The following is a 27,962-nucleotide window of genomic DNA, read 5'->3' as shown; positions in this document are numbered from 1 at the left end:
TTACCCCTTGAATCAAGCCTTGTGATGTTCTTTGGCCTGTATAGAGTGTGGCAGAAATGATGGTGAGACAGTTCTGAGCCTAAACTTTGTGAGCCCTTGCACATTTCCACACTTTCTCTTGGAATCATGCCTCTATCAAGTGAACAAGTCCAGGCTGCGCTTAGTTGCTCAGTCATGTCCGACTCTTTGTGACCCCATGGACTGTAGCCCACCAGGCACCTCTGTCCATGGGGATTCTCCAGGGAAGAATACTGGAGTGGGTTGTCATGCCCTCCTCCAGGGAATCTTCCCAACCCAGGGATTGATCCCAGGTCTCCCACATTGCACGGATGCCACCAGGGAAGCTGAAGAATAATAGAGTGGGTAGAGGGGACGACAGAGGATGAGATGGCTGGATGGCATCACTGACTCAATGGACGTGAGTTTGAGTGAAATTAGGGAGTTGGTGATGGACAGGGAGGCCTGGCGTGCTGTGATTCATGGGGTCGCCTATTCCTTCTCAAGGGGATCTTCCCGACTCAGGAATCGAACCAGCATCTCCTGCATTGCAGGTGGATTCTTCACCAGCTAAGCTACCAGGGAAGCCCAACATGAGAAACACATGGCCTGGTCATCACCCCAGTTAACAGTCAGTCAATGGCTTCATGTGAAATGGCACTGTTGTAGACCAGCCAGTCACCAGCTGACCTGGCATTTGACTGAGGATACATACATGAGTCTGAGATAAGAGCCATCAGCTGGCTTGTAGATGCATGAGTTATAGTAAATGTTTTTAAAACCCAAGTTTTGGTTTGTTACACAGCAATAGATAACTGATACAGCCTTAAAAGCATAACTTAAAGAGGACTGTTAAAGTAATTAGTGATTTTGTACTTGTAGAAGAGAAGAGTTATGAATATGGAGGGGGGGCATGTCAAGTCTGGAGACAATGGTGTCATAGATATTTGTGGAAATGTAAAGTTCAGAAGACTGCAGTAGCTAGCTGACCTGATTGATGACAGAGCAAAGAAAAGTGGCTGCTTAGTGAGTGGCCTGCCCTCCTGGTTTGTAGGAAAAAAAGGGTGCATATTTCCAATAGATCCAATGTGAACTATAGCCTGGAGCAAGTTTAGAGAAACTCTGCTCAAGAAGGTAGCCTGGAAGGTGTTACCTGCCAGAAACAGAGTGCTAAAGGTTGGTAATAATTGCTGACTGGAGGGAGTATCAGATATGTTAAGGGAATTGTGTGAGAGGTCTTGAGGGAAGTCTCTGGTGAACCCACCAATACACACCACGAAGAGTCCACAGGGCACCAAGGCCAAAACACAACAGTAGCTCTCAGGTAAGCTCTGTCTCTGCCCTTTACTAACCCTCCTCCTACTCTTTATCTCTGGGGAGAGAGTCCTTCTGGTGCATGGAGGAATAGGGGTGGAGGTGCCAGACAGGTAAATGCAATGCAGAGAACTAACCACTATATGATCTTGGCAGGACAGCTAAGCATTGTAGAATAAATGATCATGTCTTCTTGTCTCTTGAGAGTCCCTTGCACAGCAAGGAGATCAAAGAGGTCAATCCTAAAGGAAATCAACCCTGAATATTCATGCTGAAGCTGAAGTTCCAATACTTTGGTTGATGGATGCAAAGAGCTGACTCATTGGGAAAGATCCTGATGCTGGGAAAGATTGAGGGCAGGAGGAGAAGGGGACGACAGAGGATAAGATGGTTGGATGGCATCACTGACTCAATGGAGAAGAGTTCGAGCAAACTCTGGAAGATGGTGAAGGACAGGGAATCCTGGTGTGCAGTAGTCTACAGGATCACAAAGAGTTGGACACAACTGAACAACTGAACAAAAACAAGGAAAGCCTGGCGTGTTGTAGTCAGGCACTGAGGTTACAAAGAATCAGACACGATTTAGCGACTGAACAACAACAACATAAGTCACATCTATGGAAACGGGAACAACCAGCTGTAACCTAGGAGTCTTCCTTATTTGGTTATTCATAGACACAGGTGTGTGATATACATATATATATTATATACATTCCTAGTGTGTGTTACTCAGTTGTATCCGACTCTCTGTGACCCCGTGGACTATAGCCCACCAGGCTCCTCTGTCCATGGAATTCTCCAGGCAAGAATACTGGAGTGGTTGCCATTTCCTTTTCCAGGGGATCTTCCCGACCCAGGGATCGAATCTGGGTCTTCCGCGTGGCAGGCAGATTCTTTACCATCTGAGCCACCAGGGAAGCCCATATATATTCCTGTATGTTCTTTATTATTGACTTTTTTTTTGGCTGCACTGGGTCTTGTTTGTGGTATGTGGGATCTAGCTTCCTGACCAGGGATTGAATTCATTCCTCCTGCATTGGGAGTGCTGAGTCTTAACCATTGGTCCACCAGGGAATATCTATTATTGATTTTTAATAGCATTTTAATAGCAGTTTTAGTTTCACAGCAAAATTGAGGGAAAGGTACATATACCCCTGCCTCCACACATACAAAGCTTCCGCCATTATCAACAGCCCGACACCAGGGTGGTATGTTTGTTACAATTGATAAGCCTATACTGACGCATCATAATCACGGAAAATCCATAGTTTGCAATAGGGGCCATGTTGTACATTCTATGGGTTTAGGCAAATTTGCAATGACATGTCTTCTATAGTGTCATATAGAGCAGCTTCACGGCCTTAAAAGTCCTCTGTGCCCCGCCTGTTCACCCCTCCCCACTAAGCCCTGGCAACCACTGATCTTTTATTCTCTCTGTGGTTTTGCCTTTCCCAGGATGCCATATAATTGGAATCATACCATGAGTAGCTTTCCAAATTGCCTTCTTTCACTTAGTAAGATGCATTTAACTTTCCTCCATGTCTTTTCATGACTTGATAGCTCATTTCTTTTTAGTGTTGAATAATATTCCCTTGTCTGATGTACCATGGATTATTTATCCATTCACCCAGTGAAGGACATCTGATTACTTCCAATCAAGGATACTGACTGAGATAATACTCACTTAGAAAACTACAAGTAATTTCTAGCTGGTTTTGAAATGCTTGATAAAGTTCCCTTACATCTTTATTTTCCCAGTGTGCTTTTGTTTAGACCAAAGCTCAAATTAATTTTAATTTAACGAATGAACTTGTCACCAGGAGAGCTGTAAAGGTGTAGGTCAAGATTAAGTCTGATCCAAAGTTTAAAAACATGTTGATGGATAATCACAATTAACCAAGATTTAACTGTTATTGAAATTTATACATATTTTATTCTCGTGTCCATGAAATGCAAATACAATGGCTTCAAAATATTTGTCTGGCATTTCAATAAATTCTTCTGCATCTATATAAAAAGCATACCACAGATGTACCACAGATTATTTATCCATTCACCTAGAGAAGGGCATCTTGATAGCTTCCAAGTTTGTCATTCATTGTTCAGTCACTCAGTCATGTTTGATTCTTTGCAACCCCATGGACTGCAGCATGCCAGGCCTCCCTGTCCTTCACCATCTCCCTGAGTTTGCTCAAACTCAGGTCCATTGAGTTGGTGATGCCATCCAACCATCTCATCCTCTGTTATCCCCTTCTCCTGCATTCAATATTTCCTGTATGTTCTTTTCTAAAGAATTGGCTCTTCACATCAGGTGGCCAAAGTATTGGAGCTTCAGCTTCAGCATCAATCCTTTCAATGAATATTCAGGACTGGTTTTCTCTAGGATTGACTGGTTTGATCTCCTTGCTGTCCAAGGGACTTCTCTAACACATAGTTCGAAAACATTGGTTCTTCATCACTCAGCCTTCTTTATGGTCCAACTCTCAGTTTCATACATGACAACTGGAAAAACCATGGCTTTGACTATACAGATCTTTGTCAGCAAAGTGATGTCTCTGTTTTTTAATATGCTGTCTAGCTTGGTCATAACTTTTCTTCCAAGGAGCAAGTGCCTTTTAATTTCGTGACTGCAGCCATTTTGGAGCCCAAGAAAATAAAATCTGTCACTCTTTCCACTTTCTTTCTGTAGATTTGCCATGAAGTGATGGGACCAGATGCCATGATCTTTGTTTTTTTGAATGTTGAGTTTTAAGCTAGTTTTTTTTACTCTCCTCTTTCACTCTCATCAAGAGGTTCTTTGGTTCCTCTTTGCTTTCTACCATTAAAGTGGTATCTGCATATCTGAGGTTGTTAATGTATCTCCCACAGTCTTGATTCCAGCTTGTGAGCCATCCAGTCCTGCATTTCGCATAACGTACTCTGCATATAGGTTCTGGTACTTATAATTATAGCTGCTATAAATATCCTTGTGCACACTTTTGTGTGAATATAAGTTTTCAGTTCCCTTGGGTAAATACCAAGGAGTGTGATTGCTGCAGTGTATGGTAAGAGTATGCTCAGTTGTCTATGAAACCACCAATCTATCTTCCAGAGTGGCTATATCATTTTTTTTTAATTTTTATTTTATTTTATTTTTGATTGTAATATAATTGCTTCATAATGAAGTGTTAGTTTCTGCTGTACAACATCATGAACCAGCTATATGTATACATATATCCCCTCCATCCTGAGCCACCGCTCCCCTATTCTTTTTGTTTAGGTCACTGCAAAGCTCCCTGTGCTGTACTGCAACTTCCTACTGGCTATCTATTTTTCGCATGGTAGTGTATTTATGTCAATGCTACTCTCTCCATTTGTTTCTACTTCTCCTTCCCTCCATGTGTCCATGAGTCTGTTCTCTATGTCTGTGCCTCTATTCCTGCCCTGCAAATAGATTCATCAGTACCATTTTTCTAGATTCCATATTATGCATTAATATATGATATTTGTTTTTCTCTTCCTGACTTACTTCACTCTGTATGACAGGCTCTAGGTTCATCCACATCACTTCAATGGACTCAATTTCATTTCTTTTTATGGCTGAATAATATTCCATTATATATATGTACCACATCCATTCATCTGTTGATGGACATCTAGGCTGCTTCCATGTCCTGGCTATTGTAAATAGTGGTGTAATGAACATTAGGGTACATGTGTCTTTATGAGTTATGGTTTTCTTAGAGTATAAGTGAAAAGGAACTAAAGAGCCTCTTGATGAAAGTGAAAGAGGAGAGTGAAAAAGCTGGCTTAAAACTCAACATTTGTATACCTGTGGCGGATTCATTTTGATATTTGGCAAAACTAATACAATTTGTAAAGTTTAAAAATAAAATAAAATTAAAAAAAAAAACTCAACATTCAAAAAAATGAAGATCATGGCATCTGGTCCCATCACTTCATGGGCAAACAATGGAAACAGTGACAGACTATTTTCCTGGGCTCCAAAATCACTGCAGATGGTGACGGCAGCCATGAAATTAAAAGATGCTTGCTCCTTGGAAGAAAAGCTATGAAACCTAGACAGTGTATTAAAAAGCAGAGACATTATTTTGCCTACAAAGGTCTGTTTAGTCAACGTTATGTTTTTTTCCCGTCATCGTGTATGGATTTGGATTATAAAGAAAGCTGAGTGTCAAAGAGTTGATGCTTTTGAACTGTGGTGTTGGAGAAGACTCCTGAGAGTCCTTTGGACTGCCAGGAACTCAAACCAATTCATCCTTAGGGAAATCAGTCCTGAATATTCACTGAAAGGACTGATGCTGAAGCAGGAGCTCCAAAACTTTGGCTACCTGATGTGACAAACTGGGTCATTGGAAAAGACCCTGATGCCAGGAAAGATTGAAGGCAGGAAGAGAGGGGGATGACAGAGGATGAGATGGTTGGATGGCATCACCGACTTGATGGAAACGAGTTTAAGCAAGCTCTGGGAGTTGGTGATAGACAGGGAAGCCTGACGTGCTGCAGTCCATGGGGTTGCAAAGAGTCAGACACGACTGAGTGACTGAACTGAACTGAATGCCCAGTAGTGGGACTGCTAGGTCATGTGGTAATTCTATATTTAGTTTTCTTATTCCCACCAACTGTGTATGAGAGTCCCTTACCTTCCCTGGGGCAAGAATATTGTCTGGGCTGTAAAGAAAGAAGTTGGATTTAGGAAAATACCTAGAGGGTTATTTCAAATATACTATCCCCACTACAGGGGCTTCCCAGGTGGCGCTAGTGATAGAGAAGCTCCCTGCCAATGCAGGAGACCTAAGAGACACTGGTTTGATCCCTGGGCCGGGAAGATCACCTGCAGGAAGAAATGGCAACCCACTCCAGTATCCTTGCCTGGAGAATTCCCATGGACAGAGGAGCCTGGTGGGCTACAGTCTAGGTTCTCAGAGCCGGACAAGACAGGAATGACTGAGCATGCATGCATCCCTGCTGCAAAGAGGAAGATCAAATGAAAGGAGAAGGTGGTTGAAAGTAAAATGTCCTTGGGGGAGGGAGCGGCAGAATGCACCCCGTCAGTTGTGTGGTGGGTGGGGCGTCTGAATGCTCTGCTCTTCAGCCCAGCAAGTATTATGCACTTTCAGCTACATTGATCTCATGACTCTTAAATTCATGAGACCAGCTCACTTCCCTGATGATCAACTCTTTCTTTATCATTTTACTCTAGGGGACCAGGGTAGGAAAATGGCCGTGCTTCCTTCCACATAAGTATAAACAGATAATACATAATGTTAGTATCTAATAACCAAGATCTATAAACTCAGCCCAGGGTGATAAAGCTGAATGATTTTTTTTTATTCACTGTCTTTCGTGTCAATCCTCCTTCACCACAACATCATCAATCAATCAAATTGCACTTGGAGTTCTTACGTTACCATGGCAATGCCTGCCTGCACAGTTAAAAATAAAACTTCTGCTCTCCTGCTGAAATTCGGAGAGAGCAAGAACCTAATTGCCTGGCGGTCCTCACCATGGGAGAAACGGTACCTCGGAAAAGGCAAGCCGGCCACTTTTGTCCTGGAGGGTGAAGATGAAGGGTTGCCACTGAGCGCTGGCTCTGTCTCCTGGGATAGTTTCCATGACCAAGCGAGCCTGCCTGTCTGCAGAGGTACAGTGGTGGTTTTCCTCACAGACCCACTGAGGAGCCTTCTCTGTTCTTAGTCCTTGACAGACATCTTTTGGCAGTTTGGCAAACCTATGAGGAAGATAGAGAAAAAAAAAATCAATGCAGAAAGCAGTTTGGGAGCCTTAACTGCTCTATAGGACATTTAAGGCTGCTTAATAAGGAAAAGATTTCTCAGAGATGTTGCCTTCATTTGCATTTCCTTAGAGACAGACCCTCATAGCTTCCCTCGTAGCTTCCCTTGTAGCTCAGTTGTAAAGAATCTGCCTGCAGTGCAGGAGGCCCGGGTTTGATCCCTGGGTTGGGAAGATCCCCTGGAGAAAGAAATGGCAACCCGCTCCAGTATCCTTGCCTGGAAAATCTCATGGACAGAGGAGCCTGGTGGGCTACAGTCCACGGGGTCACAAAAGGTTGGGCACGACTGAGTGACCAACACTTACTTAGAGACAGACCCCTGAGACAGGGATTCAAGGCCAAGTAGTTTATTTGAGAACATTAGTGGGGGAGGGGGAAGTGGAAAAGTAATACTGAGAAGAAAAGACAGTCAGTAAGGTTGGATGGCCTCCCTGACTGGATGGACATGAGTTTGAGCGAGCTCTGGGAGCTGGTGATGGACAGGGAAGCCTGGCACACTGCAGTCCATGGGGTCGCAAAGAGTCTGATACGACTGAGTGACTGACTGAACTGAAGGCTGTGTTAGTCACTCAGCCACCCCGTGGGTGACTGGAACTTAGTTCGGTGGGGAAACTCCTTGGAGCACAATAAAGACTTGCCTTCAAGTTATCCTATCTGAAGAGTGAGGAGTTGGGTGTTTCTTCCCAGCGCCTGTGTTCTGCCATGTGAAGCAGAGAAGCCCTTTGGCTCTATGAAACCTGCTGGTGCGGAGATGCACATATCTGCCGTCAGAAGCCTGTGGCTGAGGGTCAAGGCTGGGATGCTAATAGAGTCAGCTACAAGTTCTCAGACTGGGGACTTTCTTTCTTTTGGGAAGTCAGAGAAATTCTATGGAAGCGAGTTTATAAGAACCTAGTGATAGTGAGCTCTGGAAAGAGTGAGTGTGGAAAGAAGAAAGGAACAGAAGGTGGCTTTAAAAATCGAATTGTTTTGGTTGGTGTTGTTAAAACGGGTAATTTCCTATGGGAAGGATATTTGAATCTTGACTATTGTAAAAGGGTCGCTTCATCCTCAACCAAGCACTTAGAACTTTGAAAGTCAAAGTGTTAGTTGCTCAGTCGTGTCCAACTCTTTTGTGACCCCATGGACTGTATAGCCTCCAGGCTCCTCTGTCCATGGAATTCTTAGAACTTTAGTTCCTCGAAATCAGCCATTTAATCCCCAAATATCCTCATGCCACCACATCAGTATAATGACCTTCCCTAAGTATGTTTTGCCTTTTAAGTTTTGCTCCTTTGAAATCTTTCCCCAAAATGACTCCTGAGAACAGTATCTGAGAATAAAGAAACTGAAATAACAGAAATAAGGCTCCCCACAGGAGGGGTAATAGTGAGCTCTTGCGTTTATCCAGAGTCCGCCATGTGCCAGACACTGTGATATTGTTGAATCCTTTCACCTAAAACTCATAACTGCTCAATAAGGGAGATGCTATAGTGATTCTCTTGTACAGATGAGAAAACAAAGCCACAGTAACTGGAAAGTCCCACCTCTAACAGATTTGGGAGCCAGAATTCAAATCCAGGCTGTCTATTCCTGGAAAATATGTCCTTGGTCAACTTCATTATCTTTTTTTGTTCCATTAGTTCTTCCAAATCAAAGTTGATGTTTTGGGTTGGCAGTTTTTAATACTCAGATGGACAACACTGCAAAGTGTCTTGGGTTATCTAGGATTAAACTACCCTCAACTAACCACTCCAGCTGGCCCTGGTCAGGAAACAATGTCACTTCAAATCAACTATTCAAGGAAAGTGTGATAGCATCCCTCTCCCACAACCCACCCACCAACACGCACACCCCCCTCACACACACAAAGGCAAATCACTGGCAATATTCTTAAATATTTCTCTCAGGTCAAAGTTTGTCTTGTATTTCAATTTATCCAGATCACTGAGAAGATACTGCTTGAGGACAGTTAGCCTCTGGTTTAACGACACCAGCAACCAATCTGCTAGAGAGGTGGAAGTTTCTTTCTATAGACAAAGCAATATATCTAAATTTTTCCTCTTTGGGTGAGTAAAGAGTGACTTAGAATACTGTGTTAGGTAATTCACCATTTATTTTAAGGAGAACTGCACACAGGAAACCAGGGAAAACTGAAGAGGACAGGAAAGGGAAGGGTGCATAGACTGCAGACAGACAGAAGGGCCTGAATTCTAGAGCCTTGTGCCGATCAACCTTCAGCCCCTCTGCAGACCTGCACCTTGAGTCTCTCTGCTCAGTTTTCCTTTCTGTATCTCCACGCACTTCCCTGCTTCCTACCTTCTCCTTCTCGTAGCATTTCCTCTTTTTTATCTTTGCTTTACACATGGAGCAACAGCAATCCTGGCTTCTATCTACATCATCATCCTTCAGCTGCTTTTTTTCCACAGTCGACTGTCCTAATCTCAGTATTTCTTTTCTTTTTTTCTTTTTTTTTAGCTTAAATGATGAAGGGAGAGGATTGCTGTGGACACAATTTTGTTTTCAATGACTGAGCCAGGTCATAAGTTTTAAGTGGCCTATAGTTCATTAGCCTATAAGCCAAGTGACTGCCCCTGGTCCGGTTAGCTTTGGCCAGGTACACACAGAACCCCTTCAGCAAAGGTGTCCACAAGGGCTGTAGGCGGGTCAGGCAAGGACCACGACTGAGATCTCCTTGATGTCTGTGACCAAATGGCATCATGCCCCCTGCATTTCTGTTATCGAAAGCACATGGATCTAACAACAGGTGTCAACAGAACTATAAACATACCTAGGAGAATTCAGTCTTGGGTTGTCTCTCTAGAGCCCAGCCATGATATTTTATATTTGAGAAACATAATCTAACAGAATTTCTAGCCATCTAATGTTCTAGAGTTTCCAGTTCTATCTCCACATCAAATTCTAGCACAGAAAATCACAAACCTGGAGCTCATTAATTTACTTCTCTGCAGAAATGCCTTCATAGAAATTAGACCTAATATTATACCCTTGGGGTTTAATATAAGAAATGGTTACATGAAGAATGTTTGCATCTTTAAAATTGCTTTAAAAGTTGCCTACTATTGTTCTTTAATGTTCTTTATATATAGATTCAGGCAATAATTTTCTCTTGGATTTTAGTCCCAAGGACAAAATATTTGTTTCTATTTTATTGAATTAGAATTTTATAATTCACCAAATTGCCTATCTACCTCTAGAAAAATCTAAAGCAAAATTTAGGATTCAGTTATAGAAACTCTCTGTAGTCTGAGTTTTATATAATAATCTTCCTCGTTGTGGTACATGCTTTTTATATTTTATCTTTATTTTAATGATTGAGAAGTATATGTATCTGTTGGCTAAACCACTGCAAATACTTTTCAGAGTAGCTAGAATGGACTTCCCTGGTGGCTCAGCAGTAAAGAATCCACCTGCCAATGCAGAAGACTGAGTTTGATCCCTGGGTCAGAAAGATCCCTTGGAGAAGGAAATGGCAACCTATTCCAGTATTCTTGCCTGGGAAATTCCATGAACAGAGGAACCTGGAGGGCTACAGGAGTCGCAAAGAGTTGGACACAACTTACTGACTAAACAAGATTGCAAATAATAAATATAATGCAATATATACTGTGTATTAATATTGTTGCTTTATAAAGTAAATTCTAATGATTTCAGGAGAATTTTTGATGGTTTATGGAATCTGCAGACTAGTAACTTTTTATGCTTAAACATGTAGTAAATGAGATATTAGTTATTACTGTTTCAGCTATTAAGCAAATGTCTATAGGGCTCCTGGAGCAATCTGAGGATGTACTTAAGTTGTAGAAAACTGGAATTAAAGAGAGTTCACGCAAAGATTTTTACTGAAAGGGGAAGGGCTGAGGTTGGTAGCCATTGGTGAAGAGTTACTTATTCCATGAAAGAATCAAAGAAAATCTGAGAGTAATTGGCCTTTTATAATTGCTAGAGGCTTTTGCTAGTTACTTTTAAGTATGTTTCCAGTTTCATCTTTCTGATATATATTCTGGAGTGGTGTCTTCATTCCAGCTACTTTAGCATCAGTTGAACATGCAGTGTGTCAACGGCCTGTCTATGCAATACCAAGAATGGATTAATGGCTTTTTTCCTAACTATGTAAACAGAGTAGTTGTTTTGACTTTGGTAGACACAACTGCAGGTTTCCCAGGTGGCGCTAGTGGTAAAGAACCCACCTGCCAATGCAGGAGACATAAGAGACGCAGGTTGGATCCTTGGGTTAGGAAGCCTCTCTGGAGGAGGGCACGACAACCCACTCCAGTTTTCTTGCCTGGAGAATCCCATGGACAGGGGAGCCTGGTGGGCTGCAGTTCTTACAGTCGCACAGACTTGGACACAACTGAAGCAACTTAGCACGCAGGGCACTCAGATGTAACCCCAGTATACAATTTTAAATAAGTCCATGGAAACAAACGCTTTTCAGAAAGGAAGCCACTTTTCTGGAAGGTAGCAAGCCATGTGTTCTATCAGGGTCACAAACTTGTTTTCCACTAAATGTTTTTTTGGGTTTTGCATTAAAATATGAGACGTAGAAATAGCACCAACAGAAAGGGTTGTCATTATGACTTGCATCTCTGTGGAGTGGTATTTCTGGGTCACTGGGCATTCTCTGCTCTTGGATTTAGTGACATGTCAGTGAATTCTTATTTCAAAAGTTGTCAAGTCTTAAAACCTTTAGGCCCTTTAGCCCCTGTCCAGCTCTCCTGTGGCCTTGATTGGTCCTCAGTTGACTTCTGTGGCAGAGTGAGTTTGATCTGTTGCTCTGGGCCTTTTGGCCGTGGCTGCTTGTTCTTTTGGGTTCACTTCGGAGGACTCAATGCAGCTGCTTTTGGCACCTGAGTCTGTAACCTTTTTTGAATTTCACCTTCACAAGCTTTTGTCACAGACTCAAGTCCCAAAGGCACATGCTAACTCAGTCCAGATGCCAGGAAGATCCAGCTCCAGCTGGGCCATCTGACCCTAATGAGTGGGCAGCCATATGCGCAGTTAATTAAAACTGAGGTTGAAAAAATAAAATGAGTTTTCAAGTGCACTTAGCAATGGTTAAGTCTTCCTTTTGCAAAACCTAAACCACTTGCATAGCCACCAGGAAAAAGGGGAAAGCTACTTGTATTAATTCTGTCTCCTTCAAAATCTCAGTTTACTAGCTGTCACATGGATCTATGTGATATACAGAAAAGTCTACTGAAAGACCTTACAAGACAGATATGGTAAAAAAGAAAGCTCTGCTTTCAGCGAGCTTATAGCCTAGTGATGCATTGAAAATTTAAACTCTCTCCTTCAATGACTGGAGACTAAGATTTTCTTTATTTTCTTTGATGCTCTGCAGGTAGGACTTGTCACTTACCTGTGTGGTTCCATGGCACACTGTGCTTGCCCCTGTATCCTGATGTTCTTGTCTCCCTCATTCAACTGTGAGGTTCAGTGGTTATACCTGAACCAAGTGTTATGTTACATGTTCCAGAGTGTCGTGAGCCTGCTGTTAAATCATAGGTGCATGCTAAGTCGCTTCAGTCGTGTCCGACTCTGTGCGACTCCATAGACAGCAGTCCACCAGGCTCCCCTGTTCCTGGGATTCTCCAGGCAAGAACACTGGAGTGGGTTGCCGTGCCCTCCTCCAGGGATCTTCACGACCCAGGGGTTGAACCTGCATCTCTTAAGTCTACCTGCATTGGCAGGCAGGCTCTTTAGAGCTCCCAGGCTCTAGAGCCACCTGGGAAACCATGGGTAGCTTGATGTTGGCCATAATGGCCATACTTACATCATGAAATTTGGCAAAAGCTACAAAATCAGGGCTAAGAATTTTTTGAGAGTCAATTTACCAGCACATAAGGTCCTTGAAGTCAGCAATATGGCTTTATGTTTGGATCTCCCAAGACTTACAGTATCTGGCATGTGATGGGTACTCAATACCTATTTGCTGAATGAAGGGACTCTACTTGGGCTCTTTAGGACACAAATAGAATGAAAGCAACCAACCTGGTCTTGTGTAGAATGAAACAAGCTGTCCCAACAATGTAGTGATTTGAGAAACCTGTTGAAAGGGTCCCATCTCCTTATCAGAATGTATCCCTTGCTCTCCTGCTGCAGTACTGGATTCCCATATTGATGTCATTTATTTAAAGGAAAGTACACATTTTGATTGGTTTTAGGGAGAAGTTCACTGGGTGGAGCAAGGAAGAGGAAGCAGATGGGGACAAGACAGTGGAGGGTGACACATTAGCCATACTGAAATGAGGAGTACTTTATCCGACGGTTGTTCCATTTGTGGTCTACCACCAACCTGGTGCTGAGCGGGACTGTGAAATGGGGCTTTCTTCCTAATCCTTTCTCATGTCCCTTTCTCTTTGGGCCCTTTCCCTGTAACCTAGGGCCACTACGTCATCCCTTGTTGAGTCAAGGAGCATTTCTGCTCTTTTTAAAGAAAATAGTTCCTTAAGCTCTAGATCTATTTTTCCAATTTTTACTATTCTGTTACAACGTCTTTGTCTTTTGGTCCATTGTCTTTAAGCCTGTTATTCGTGGTTATGACTTCACTGTAATTCAACAGAAGGCTCATAGAAATGGTGGCGATTGAATCCAATGCAGCAAAAACTCCTTTGACAGTATTTGAGGACCTGTGGGAGGAGTATGGGAGAGAACTTTATAGTGGGGGCAGAGAACATTCAGGACAGTGTGCTTTAAATCCTATCACATAAGCAAACACCTCTACGGCCTCAGTGTAACATAGGTTTTGAGTCATTTTCCATAGAAGTGAGTGTGGGCCTGGCGTGGGTAAGTTTTAATAAAGGGAAGGACAAGAACAGGTCCAGGATAGGGGTAATGTTCCCTACCACGAATCCTAGACATTTGGAGGGTATTAAGAATATGGAGTGTGGTGTGTGTTGGGGGTGGGGTGGGGGGCTGGAGTGTCGTAGGGGAGGAGGTTTCTGAAAGTTGTAGGCGAGGGGATGGCAGAAGAGTAGAGGGTCTTGGACGAACACGCCTCAAGTTAGCCTTGACTGCCAGCTGTAAGTTTGGTCTTCTACTATTTTTACTAGTTTTCGTAATTTCTGAAAACTTGTAATGGAATAAGCTTCTCAGATGAGATTTCCAGTTTTGTGTTGCTGGCCTGTGAATCCCATGAATCTTTTCTTGGAGGATTTCTAGGTTTAGAAATTCTTGTGCCCCTTGCCCACCCTTTCATTATGCTTTAGAGAGAAGGCGGGTCCCAGTGAAAGGGATTCTCAAAAAAGGCTTATTTACAGTCTACTAGAGGATTCTGCATTGGAGAAGGAAATGGCAACCCACTCCAGTGTTCTTGCCTGGAGAATCCCGGGGACAGGGGAGCCTGGTGGGCTTCCGTCTATGGGGTCTCACAGAGTTGGACACGACTGAAGCGACTTAGCAGCAGCAGCAGCAGAGGATTCTGGGAAATAATTTCGATACCAAAAAGCAAAAGGGGCAAAATCTTTTTTATTAAAATCTCCACATTTACCTAAGTGTATGTCTTTATTCCTTAGATAAAGTGTGAGGAGCTGGCAGGTGGGGAAAATCCAAAAACCCTCCACATGTTTTGCCGTGTTTATAAGGTTTAGGTAAAGATTTCATCAAGGCTTCAGAAAATTACCTCTCCTCCCTTGACTCAGCTCTCTGTCTGGGAGTGTAAAGTATAGTTGGAGAAAGCGACTTTACTTTTGTCTCCACTGAGACTGGGACAAACAAGTAGCATCCTTAAAAACAGTACGAATAGAGAATTCCCTGGTGGTCCAGTGGTTAGGAAGCCACCTTGCAATGCAGGAGATGCGGGTTTGATCCCTAGTGGGGGAACTAAGATCCTCTGTGTCATGGAATCTCACGGAGCAAGTAAGCCTGTGTGCCACAACTGGAGAGTGTGTGCCCCAGTGAAAGATGCCGCATGATGCAACTGAAACCTGACATAGATAAAAAAGAAATAAACCACAGGGTGAATAGAGGAACAATGCTACTGGGTGAGTGACTTGCAGCAGGGTGTTGGTTTGTGACATTTTGCACAAAGCTCAACTGGAAGCTGCTTTGTCTTTAAAGGTTGCAGGTCACGCGGGGATGCAAGATGGCAGCTAGAGGGAGGCCCCGCGTGTGTGCGCCTAACCTCAGCTGGTCTGCCAGAGACCACGTGAGTGCCAACCCTAGTCCCCCGCGTGGCCCCATTTCCGCTCCAACAAGATGAAAAAAACTATCATGAACCAAGAGAAACTCTCCAAACTGCAGGCACAAGTGCTCATCGGTGGGGAAGGAACTGCTCGCAGAAAGAAGAAGGTGGTTCATAGGACAGCCACAGCAGATGACATAAACTTCAGTTCTCTTTAAAGAAGTTAGGGGTAAACAATATCTCTGGTATTGAAGAGGTGAATATGTTCACAAATCAAGGAACAGTGATCCACTTTAACAACCCTAAAATTCAGGCATCTCTGGCAGCAAACACTTTCACCATTACAGGCCATGCTGAGACAAGACAACTGACAGAAATGCTCCCCAGCATCTTAAACCAACTTGGTGCAGACAGTCTGACCAGTTTAAGGAGACTGGCTGAAGCTCTGCCCTAACAATCTGTGGATGGGAAAGCACCGCTTGCCACTGCAGAGGAGGATGATGAAGTTCCAGATCTTGTGGAGAATTTTGATGAGGCTTCCAAGAATGAAGCAAACAATTGAGTTAACTTCTGGAGAAGATAAATCTTGAAGAAGTTACTGGGAGCTGCTATTTTATATTATGACTGCTTTTTAAAATTTTATTTATAGATCTGATAAAATCTAGATCTCTAATATTTTTAAGCCTAAGCCCCTGGACACTGCAGCTCTTTTCAGTTTTTGCTTATACACAATTCATTCTTTGCAGCTAATTAAGCTGAAGAAGCCTAAGAATAAAGTTTGAGACAAAGATAAATAAAATTCTTTGCCTAGTAAAAAAAAAAAAATAAAATAAAGGTTCCAGGTTAGAGTAGTAAGGGAGTAATCCGTTCAGTTCAGTTCAGTTCAGTGGCTCAGTCGTGTCTGACTTTTGCGACCCCATGAACTGCAGCATGCCAGGCCTCCCTGTCCATCACCAACTCCCAGAGCTTGCTCAAACTCATGTCCATCGAGTCGGTGATGTCATCCAACCATTTCATCCTCTGTCGTCTCCTTCTCCTCCTGCCTTCAATCTTTGCCAGCATCAGGGTCTTCTCCAATGAGTCAGTTCTTTGCATCAGGTGGCCAAAGTATTGGAGTTTCAGCTTCAGCATCAGTCTTTCCAATGAACATTCAGGACTGATTTCCTTTATGATTGACTGGTTTGATCTCCTTGCAGTTCAAGGGATTCTCAAGAGTCTTCTCCAACACCACAATTCTAAAGCATTAGTTCTTCGGCACTCAGCTTTCTTATAGTCCAACTCTCACATCCATACATGACTACTGGAAAAACCATAGCTTTGACTATGTGGACCTTTATTGGCGAAGTAATAGAAGTACTTACTGTGTACTTACTGGGTGCTAAGTACTTTCCATGGATTATCCCACTTGGTCTTTTAACAAAACCACCCTGTGAGGTGGTCAGTTATGATCATCCTCATTACATAGGAGAGGACACTGAGGCAGAGAGTAGTTGATTAACTTGTCAGTGGTTAGCACTGGAGATGAGACTGCACACCCAGACAGTCTGACTCCTCAGCCTATGCTTCTAACCACGATGCTCTCCTGTCTCCTGGAGGGCAGGGCAAAAACTGCAGCAGCATGTTTGGAGCACCTACAGTATGCCAGGTGCTGCACTGAGCCTTTCTATACATCATTCACTTATTTTCTTAACAACACTGTGCAGTCGGTTCTGTTAGATTCCCATTTCACAGAAGAGGAAACTGAGGACATAGGTCACATGATTAGTATGATGGAGCTGTGGGTGGGGGTGGGAATGAAGCATCATATGGGCTTGAACTTCTGCAGCTAAGCATCAGAATGACTAAAAACGCTAGCAGGGACGTACACCAGTTTCCATAAAGGTTAACCTAGAGGCCTCACATAACTGGTCATGTGTATGCTCAGACCTTGCAAACATGTGAGATTTCTCTCCCTGGGTGGTGCTACCCAGAGGTTGCCCTGAGGTTTCTGCTCTGCGTCCCACTGCAATGACTTCCAGCACTGCCCTGCGTCCCTCTGCTCTGAGTGGCTCACTTCTCAGGGTCCAGGGGAAACCTTTTGGTGCTGCCGGTGGACAGACAGGGTCTTTGGTTTGTTTGTCTCATTGTAGTAATAAATGAACAACAGATAGAAGGAATTTCAGGTACTTTTGCATCACTTGGTTCCTGTTACCAAAATTGTTCTTCATCTTTTTCAGGCAAGAAGAAAGGACCAGCAATCAATGGAATGGAAAAGTCACTAAAAGCAGCGTTTCAAGATGACAAAGATGCTCCCAACCCACGTGGGCAGGTTGAGGGACAGAAGTTTACTGAACATGTCTTGACTTGGCAAGGTTGGCTGAAAGCTGAATTTTATCATTTATCCTTTATTGAACCTCACTTGAAGTTACTGTGCTCCCTACTTTGGTGTTTTAGAGATTAAACTGGTGGTCCCTTCCCCTCTCCCAACCTTTTTTATCCCTGTGCTGTGCTTAGTCACTCTGTTGGGTCCAGCTCTTTGTGACCCCATGGACTGTAGCCTGCCAGGCTCCTCTGTCTATGGGGATTCTTCAGGCAAGAATACTGGAGTGGGTTGCTATGCCCTTCTCCAGGGGATCTTCCCAACCCAGAGATCAAACCCAGGTCTCCCGCATTGCAGGCAGATTCTTTACAGTCTGAGCCACCAGGGAAGCCCCTCTTTTATCCCTACACTGTACTTACCTTTTATGATCTGGAGGTTGGCCATCTCAGTGACTTATGAAATGAGAGATGTTTACAACTGAAAGGTGTACCCACGCCTCATCATTTGAAGACTTCCTATTTGTGCTTGAGTTCTTTTCCCAGACACAGAGATAGATTGGCAGTGAGCCATCCATACTACGTTGCTTCAAGCCCCCTGCCTCTAGAAGCAAGTGTAACCCAAGCCTCCTCAAGCCTCCTGCATTTATATGGATGGGGACTCAATGGGCCCTGCTCCTGCCTCACCACTGTGGGTACCACAGCCCTGTGCTCCAGTGTGTAATGAATGAGCTCCAGCCCCATTCAGACTGCCACCAAGGCTTTGCTGGGAGCTTATGAGCTGGGTTTTTTTTTTTTTTTTTTTAATTATTTTAATTGGAGGCAAATTACTTTACAGTATTGTAGTGATTTTTGCCATACACTGACATGAATCAGCCATGGGGGTACATATGTCCCCCATCCTGAACCCCCCTCCCACCTCCCTCCCCATCCCATCCCTCAGGGTCGTCCCAGTGAACTGAGCTGGGTTTCTATTTTGGACCCTCTTGTCGTTGCCCCAACGGTGTAGTCTCCTAATGCTTCTCACCTCGCAAACCCTAAGGGTGGCTATGGGGCCCAACCCCTCTGCAGTTTTCCTGCACAAAACCTCCATGCAGAGGTGAAGCTGTGCTCTGTACCATGGTGTGTGCCCTTCTTCCCTGTGGGGTCTCTGAGTCTCCCAGATCCCTACTGCACACAGCTTCCTGGGTTTCTGTCTGCAGCTTTCTCCAACAGCATCAGCCATAAGTCCATGGGGCTGACCCATGTCAGCACCAGACACAGCATCTCCACCAGCCCATCAGACATGCCCAGACAATGGTGCATCCCAAGAGCGAGTGAAAATTAGTATGAGATTGGGACTGCAGTCTGTGATGTAATTTCAAGACATAATTATGTTATTCTGACAAATTCGGCTTAAGGGTTAGAGTGAAGCCAATGTTTCCATTCTGACCTGGAACACACTGCTTTGGCCTTTTAGCCCTGGCTACTCCATGCACTGTCCCTGACCTATGGCACCTGCATCACTCCAGAACAGTTCAGAGATGCAGTCTCAGCCTCCAGCCTCGATATACTGAATATAAATCTGCATTTTAAGTAGCCCCTGTGGTGGTTTACATACACATTTAAGCCTGAGCGGCACTGCTCTACGCTGTAACTGACAGATCAGGCTATACCTAAAAAATGATGCTGAAATGATTTTCCAGATTTGGGGAGCCATGCAGTGTAGCATGTCTCAAGTAAACCCAATGAGTGCTTGCCATTAAATCCCTACAGAGATTTTTGTTTTGTCTTTATCACTTTCATTTAAATTCATATTTTATCTTGGGATTTTCCGATATTCATGTTAGTCAATAATGGAGCTTGATATTGTATATTAACTTGAATTCTCCTTCTCCTCCATTCTTCTTGGGTTAAGAACTCTGATAACAGAAGAAACGTATAGAGCTGACATTCAAGGAAAATCCAGAAAATGAATTCCTTTTTTATCTTTGGGCTGCGCAGTGCCAATGAATAAGGTACTGTAATAAAACCTTTTTATATGCCTGTCATAGAAAGACAAACCTTTTCCAAAGGAAATAGATTTGAGTATTTGTGAGATATGATAAACAGCCTGACAAAAAAGGGCCTGAATTTCCCTTTTAAATGTTCAGGAGGGGAAGGTTTTAACTTCCCTTGTCAGGTAAAAAAAGAATTCATTATCAAAGCCACTCCAGCTGAAATTCAGAAATGAGAACTAGACTGGATCAGAGTGGAAAGCAATGATTTAGAAATGTGTTAAAGGGAGCAGTTTAATGAATAAAGTGTCAACTTTCTATAGGAGTAAAAATAAATCATGCATTGGCATAACCAGTTTTGTCGCCACGAATTAGCTGGGTGTAGCTGGCTCCGGCACTCGGCGGTGTAAGGAGACATTAAAATCTAATTCTCACTAAGATCTGTACATGTGAATTGCTGATAATGATGTTAATAATGGCATTATATCCATTTTATGACTACTCTATTCCAGAAAGAGCTAAAGGGAAAAAGAAAACAAGGAACATTTGAAGGAAAATGGCCTGAATTCTTGCTTTTTTCTCTTAGCAGATAGCCTTGAGCCCTGGAATCATTTCGTCAGGAAAAGTCCAGGTACAGAATTGCCTGGGCCCTTGGAGTTGCCTGTCTGGGGTCTTGGTTTCCAGGTGAGCTGCCTCTTATTTCCCAGGGCTGCCCTGACAAAGTGCTACCAGGTGCCTTAAACAACAGAGATGGGTTCTTGGGCAGTTCTGGAGGCCAGGAGCCCTACAACAAGGGTTCGGAGGTTGGTGCCTTCTGAGAATCATAAGGGAGTGTCTGCTCCATGCCTCTCCCAGCTGCTGGCGATTTCCTGCTGGTCTTTGGTGTTCCTTGGACTGTAAACGCATCCTGCTGATCTCTGCCTTCGTTTTCACATGGAGCCCTCCCCGTGTGTGTCTGTGTCCAAATTTTCCTTTTTTATAAGAACACAAGTCATGTTGGACTAGGGCCCACCCTGTGGCCTTATCTTGATTACACCTGCAAAGACTCTATTTCTAAATAAGGTCACATTTTGAGGGACTGGGAGTTAGAACTCCAAAATATCTTTTTGTAGGAGACATAACTAAACCCATAATACCAGGTGAGGAGGCTGTTTTATAATGAGGTTGTTTGATTTGCTAATAACTAAACAAGGCTATGGTTTTTCCAGTAGTCATGTATGGATGTGAGAGTTGGACTGTGAAGAAAGCTGAGCGCCGAAGAATTGATGCTTTTGAACTGTGGTGTTGGAGAAGACTCTTGAGAGTCCCTTGGACTGCAAGGAGATCCAACCAGTCCATTCTAAAGGAGATCAGTCCTGGGTGTTCTTTGGAAGGAATGATGCTAAAGCTGAAACTCCAGTACTTTGGCCACCTCATGTGAAGAGTTGACTCATTGGAAAAGACTCTGATGATGGGAGGGATTGGGGGCAGGAGGAGAAGGGGACGACAGAGGATAAGATGGCTGGATGGCATCACCGACTGGATGGACGTGAGTTTGAGTGAACTCCAGGAGTTGGTGATGGACAGGGAGGCCTGGTGTGCTGCGATTCATGAGGTCGCAAAGAGTCGGACACGACTGAGCAAATGAACTGAACTGAATTGAACTGAAAACTATGGAAGCAAATGAAATGTCCATCAACAGAAGAATGGATAAAGAAGATGTACATATATACAATGGGATATTACTCAGCAATTAAAAGGAATGAAACTGTGCCATTTGCAGAGATGTGGATGGACCTAGAGACTGTTATACGGAATGAAGTAAGTCAGAAAGAGAAAAACAAATATCTTATAATATTGTGTATATGTGGGATCTAGAAAAGTGGTACAGATGAACTTACCTGCAAAGCAGAAATAGAGACAGATGTAGAGAACGAACTTACAGATACCTAGGTGGAAAGAGTGGGTGGGATGAATTAGGAGCTTGGGATGGACATATATACACTATTATGTATAAAATAGATAACTAATGAGAACCTACTGTATAGCACATGGACCTCTGCTCAATGTTATGTGGCAGCCTAGATGGGAGGGGAGTTTGAGGGAGACTAGATACCAATATCAGAGAAGGCAATGGCAACCCACTCCAGTACTCTTGCCTGGCAAATCCCATGGACGGAGGAGCCTGGTTGGCTGCAGTCCATGGGGTCGCTAGGAGTCGGACATGACTGAGCGACTTCACTTTCACTTTTCACTTTCATGCATCGGAGAAGGCAATGGCAACCCACTCCAGTGGTCTTGCCTGGAGAATCCCGGGGATGGGGGAGCCTGGTGGGCTGCCGTCTCTGGGGCCGCACAGAGTTGGACATGACTGAAGCGACTTAGTAGCAGCAGCAGATACCAATATATGTATAACTGAATCACTCTGCCGTACACTTGAAACTAACACAACATTGTTGATTAACTATATTCCAATATATAATAAAAACTTTAAAAAAGAAATTCATTTGACCCAGTAACTTATTAACAAACATACAACTGATGCAAATGTCATTAAACACTACTTAAGCTTCCTATGGAAAGCTCCGGTAGCTCAGAGGTTAAGAATAAGCTTACCAATGCTGGAGTTGCAGGAGATGCAGGTTTGATCCCTGGGTTGGGAAGATCCCCTGGAGGAGGAAATGGCAACTTGCTCCAGGATTCTTGCCTGGAGAATCCCATGGACCAAGGAGCCTGGTGGGCTATAGTCCATGTGGTCACTAAAGAGTCAGACACAACTGAGCAACTAAACAGCAACAGCAGCCTTCCTACATGCAATAGTCTCTGAACTCTCCTCTCTTCTCCCCTCCTTTCCCCTCCCCTTTCCTACTCTTTCTTTTGCTTCTCCTTTCTTCCATCCCATTTTTAAAAGACGCTAATCTGCACTTTTTAAATTGATTTTATGATGCATGAATGAATTCCAACCTGCAGTTTAAAAACCCAGTGGAAGAGACCACTAGCTGCTCATGCAAATCATCATCCCTCTTCTGGTCACACGGTGAGATGACGTTTCTCCACCTTCTGTGTATTTAGGTGTGACCCTGTACCCAAGTCCTCTCCACTGGTGTGTGAGTGGAAGCAGCGGGTACAGCTGCCAAGACCAGCCCTTATGGGTCCTTCATGCTCCTTCCCCCTCCTGGTGAACTAGGAGGGCAGTTCTCAGGGAGACTTATGTAGCTGCCTTCTGAAGATGGCAGAGCCTTTGTCAGCCTGGGCACCTGGACTCTTACAGGAGAGAGAAATTCACTTCTTGGTCTTTAGGCTCCTAAATCTTTGCAGTTCTTTGTAAGGATAACTTAGTAATATCTCATCCTCACTTATCCAGTGACCGAGTAGAGATTTGACTTTGGAGAGATAACAGACCTCTGTGTAACACTCCTTTGTAGCTGTGGCCATCTTTCTGTTTACAGGCCGAGAGCAAACCTATCCAGGTAAACAGAGGCTGCCTGCCCCATTGCCTCCTGAATACGAAAGTCTCGGAAGATGCTCTCTTCACCAGGGCTATGCTGACTGACTGAGCTTGGTATATGTGAGATGGGCACATTTACACGGCTGCTGCTGCCTTTTTATGCACAATGGGAAACAGCACAAATAAGATGAAAGCACAAATTTGTAAGAATGAGAAGACCAGATCTGTAATGGGAAAACACACTCCAAATCTGAGTTATCATGACAAATCACCCATTTAATGCTAACGCATGCTCTTTGGATCTCTCCAGTAGGCAGTGAGGAAAGATGGCCATTACGTATTGGCTCTCCCTGCATGCCTGAGACAGAGAAGCCCATTGTGTTATGTGATGCAATGCTTGACATTACCTTCCTCCTTCTGCTTTTCTTCTTTGATGTATTAAGTTTCCACCTGTATCTTACTTGGCTTTGCATGTGGCGCTAGTGGTAAAGAACCCACCTGCCATTGCAGGAGACGTAAGAGATGTGGATTCGATCCCTGGGTCAGGAAGATCCCCTGGAGGAGGGCATGGCAACCCTCTCCAGTACTCTTGCCTGGAGAATCCCATGGACAGAGGAGCCGGGCAGGCTCTAGTCCATCGGGTCACAGAGTCAGACTGATGCAACTTACCATGCATATACTTACTAGCATGTTGTTGCTCGAGATTTGCTCTTTACTAAGTAAGGAAAACCAAATGATGGAATTGTAGTTCATTTTCTTTTCTTCCAATATTCACCAAATGGAAACCTTGATGAGCTGCCATGATTTCAAGGGTAGCAGGAGCAGAGAAGGAGAGAAAACAGGGGCCTGCATCATTTCTAAACTGAGTTCATTCACATGTCATTTAGAAATGACCATGAAAAGACACAAAGTTCTCTTGTATAAGACTTGACTTTAGGTAAATTCAGTTTCCATGATCATCCTATTGAATGGAAGTATCACAGAGCCTTACAACTTCTAGTCCAACTCTCCCTCTTTACAGGATACTGAGCCCAGATAAGGGCCAGGTCCAAAGTAACAAAAATTAGTTTTTGCCAGAGTCTGTACTGGAGTCTACATTTCCTTCATGCCTGAGTTTCTACTGGAGTATGCTACATCTCCTCCTTCCCTTGTGGCTCCGCTGGTAAAGAATCTGCCTGCAATGCTGGAGACCTGGGTTCAGTCCCTGGGTTGGGAAGATCCCCTGGAGAAAGAAAAGGCTACCCACTCCAGTATTCTGGCCTGGAGAATCCCATGGACTATACAGTCCATGGAGTTGCAAAGGGTCAGACATGACTGAGCGACTTTCACTTTCACTTTCACTTTCACATTCCCTCCTAGAACTCAGAGCTTTTTTGCTATCCCTTTCCTCTTTTTCTTTTCTTTTTTTTAATTTCAATTAAAAAAATTGAAGTATAGTTGATTTACAACATTGCGCTAGTTTCAGATAACAGCAAAGTGATTTGGTTATCATAAGTGCTTTGATGTCTCCTAAAACTTGCTTCTTTTCTCATTTTCTCCTTCTATTTCTGCATAACCCCTCTCATATATTCATTCTAGAAGATGGCTAACCGTGAAAAATGTGTTCTTTCTCTTCCCCGTGTGGCATTGTTACTGGGAGCAGGCAAGTCAGACAGGGATGGCATTTTCCAGCCTTCCTTGTGTACACATGTGACAGTGTGACAAGTTCCCAACGATTAGAAGTGAGCAGGGAAAAGTTTGTCATTTCAGGCTGGGACTTTGGGGAGGAGGTCTGCTTTCTCCGCTGTCCCTTTCCTCTTCTGCCAGCTCAAAGTGGAGGTCTCCAGGGCCCTGGTGAAGTTGTTTCAACCTTTGCTGTTTATTGGAAACATCTGGAAAGCTTAAAAAAAAAAAAGACTTGGTGGCCCATTTTGATGCTAATTACATCGATCTGAGGTATGGTGCCAGCAACAGTTTAAGCTCCCCAGATGTTGCTCTAAAGGGCTTCCCTGGTGGCTCAGATGGTAAAGAATCCACCTGAAGTGTGGGTGACCTGGGCTTGATCCCTGGGTTGGGATGATCCCCTGGAGGAGGGCACGGCAACCCACTCTAGGATTCTTGCCTTGGGAATCCACAGGGACAGAGGAGCCTGGCGGGCTACAGTCCATGGGATGGCAAAGCGTCTGATGTGACTGAGAGACTAAGTACAGAACAGATGTTCTAGAGGATGACCAAGGTGGGGAACTGCTGCTCTGAGGGCTAGAGGGGCCCTGACTGATGTAAGGATGAAAGCTGCTCAACTGGTCAGGACATCCACGCTGGAATGGCACTTAAGAGAGAAAGAAATTTTTATCCTATGAAGTCCCTGGAAATTCGAGGTGTATTTGTTACAGCAGCTTGGTTATCCTAATTAATGTATCTTTTTAATGAGCTCAGGGAGAATGCCTCTTTAGCATGCCATGATTTTCTCTGCTCCAGCATCTTTCAGCTGCTTTGTTCTGTCGGATTGAACTGTCCCGAATCAGGCAGCTGGTGCGATGTGGTGGAGTGGCCGCTGGGCTCTGACATTCCTGGGTGCTGCTCCTACGACCTTGAGAACTTTGAATTAGGAACAGCGCCCCGGCCACCACCCCGCCCCCAAAACTTACAGGGAGCTAATCACTGTTTATTTGAAAGACAGTGATTCCCTGAGGTTTGCATTTGTTCCGTGATTCCATTAGGCTTTGTAATTCTGTTTACTAGTACCCAATGCTCAGGGGGATGCCTTCCACTCCGTGGGTTGGTGATATGATACCATATTTAATTTTTCCAAGTTTTCTGATACCACTCAGTGGGAGAAATAATTGTTAGTGTGCAATTGCAGAATGTTTCCACCTAATTGTCTCAGAACTGCAGGGTAGGTATTTGATTTCTTTGATTGATCTGTTTTGTGTAGGTATTTTTCCAACATCTTGAATAATTTAGGAGCAAGCCTGGGTTGGTGGCTAATTTGGTGTCTAGCAATTATGAGTTCTTCTGAAGCATATTTCATTCAATTGTCTGAAGGTAGGAAGGAACTGCAGAAACAAGACTCACTGTTACATGAACTTGGGCATACCACGTGGCCACTCAGGTTCCTGGAAGCCTAGTGCTTATCTTCGGGTTCAGTTGCATTCTAGAAGGCAGGCTTGGTCCTATCTCCTGACACTGGCTTTGATGGGTTGATAAGTTTTCTCTTTGTTCCTTCCTGTGTGTTAGTTGAAAGCAATGAAGAAAGGGAAAACAATGCTTGCTGGAAGTCCAGGACCAAACTTGAAAATCAAATATGGGGTATCCCATACTAGAAAATCTAGTATCTAGTATCCTGCTTCCTAGCAGGATCAGCTCAGGAGTGGAAGTGGGCTGTGATAGGGAGTAGGCAACAGTACTATAGATGCTAGGGAATTGTTCTAAGTATTTAGGGACTGTCCCCCAACTCTCGAGCAGGTGAAAGAATTCATGTACACCAAACTGTCCTTTCCTCTCCGGCATCTGACAACAGGATTCCGCAGCCAGGAGGTCAGGATCTCGCCTGCTAGATCTGGGAGACTTCATACTCTTCTCTTGGAAGCTTTCCAGAATTACCAGTGGGAAGCGGGAGAGGGTGAGGAGCAGGTCCCCTCTCTCTTCCTCCCAGGAAACTTAAATGACAGTCTTCACTGAGGGTTCAGGCCCTTCTTGTCAGAAATACCCTTCTCAAAGTGATCTTGAGGCTTTGGCAGTACACAAATGCACCTTGTCAATGACCTCTGACCAAAGCCCACCAGGAACACACTGGTGGTTGAACAAGTTGGGTTTGTTGCTTGTTGTGACGAGGAAGACACACACCACAGGGAACTTGGGGAGACTTGGTTAAAGGGTGTTGGGAAGAACCTACTATAGGATTTGGACTGTGCTTGATGCTTGATAATTTGGGGGAAAATTCAAGAAATTGGGATTGGATGTTTTCCAGAAGTGGGCATCTTAACCCAACCATAGGAAGTGCGATGAGTGAGTCTAGGCTGGAGCTGTAACCGGTAAAGAAAAGGGATCCCTCACTAGCAGAGAAGGGGGATGCAGGGTCATTTTTGTACTCTGGATGATGTTCATGTTTTTGCGTGGTCTGGATCCATCACAGTCATTGGTGTTCTGTGAAGTTGCTCATATTCAACAAGGCCTGGCCGCCCGTATTAGCGCCAGCTCCTAGCGACACCAAGGCCTGACTGATAGAACTAGGCCAGTCTAGGATGTCAGTGACTATTTTTCCTGTTTTCAATCTGGTACACTCTGGATCATTAAAAGATGGAAATAGTTCTGAATCGCTCACGTAATAGTAATTGTCCACTGCCACGAGCCTTCTGAGGACACTCTCCTGCCCTGTCCTCTTCCACCTCCCGCAAACCACTGGCGAGTAGCAAAGTTTCGAACCTTCTAGATCCTGTTCCAGCTCCACTGCTAGTGTCTGTCCTGACGAATCAGAGCCCAAGTGGTACCTGCTGCCAGGGTTTGGAATAAGAGCTGAATCCTAGCTTTAGGACTGTAGATCCTCTTGACATTAAGACGGAGAAGAGACAAGATGCCAGAGGAAAGGGAAAAGAGAGGAGAAGGAAGAAATAAGACAAAAAGAGACAGTGAAGGGTAAATAAAGGCGAGGGCAGCAGGAAAGGATGAACAGAAGTCTAAGAAATGAGGCCCTAAGAGTGCACTTAACAAAGGCCAAGAATGGAAAGACAGTGCTGAGTAGTGGGGAAGGAATAGACAGAAACAGAGAACAAGAGGAAAATTCAGTTCTAAGGCACCCTGCTTAAATATCTTACCTTATACTGCGGCTCCCTTATATTGAATATGTCTTGATATAAATCTGCCAGGAGCTGGGGCTTAGAAAACAATCATTTTGTTAGAGAAAGTTTGGGTTGGAGCTGGATCAAATTTGACAGAATTTAACCCGTAAAGAAAAGAGGACGCAGGGCTCTCCAGTCTAACGTTGGCCAGGGTGCCGCATCAGGGAAGCTGGTTACAAGTCGCAGCTTGGGGCCTCCGCTGTTTTTCTTTCTGTTT

General features: G+C 44.0%; 1 pseudogene; it reads left to right on the top strand.

Annotated features, from left to right (window-relative positions):
* The first annotated feature begins 15,304 nt into the window (after nt 1–15,304).
* On the top strand, nt 15,305–16,029 carry LOC102389928 (annotated as a pseudogene).
* The last annotated feature ends 11,933 nt before the right edge of the window (nt 16,030–27,962 follow it).

This window comes from Bubalus bubalis, chromosome 15 (genome assembly GCF_019923935.1).
Source record: "Bubalus bubalis isolate 160015118507 breed Murrah chromosome 15, NDDB_SH_1, whole genome shotgun sequence".
NCBI lineage: Eukaryota > Metazoa > Chordata > Mammalia > Artiodactyla > Bovidae > Bubalus > Bubalus bubalis.
The sequence above is the reverse complement of the archived record's forward strand: the minus strand, read 5'-3'. Positions and strand labels throughout refer to the sequence as shown.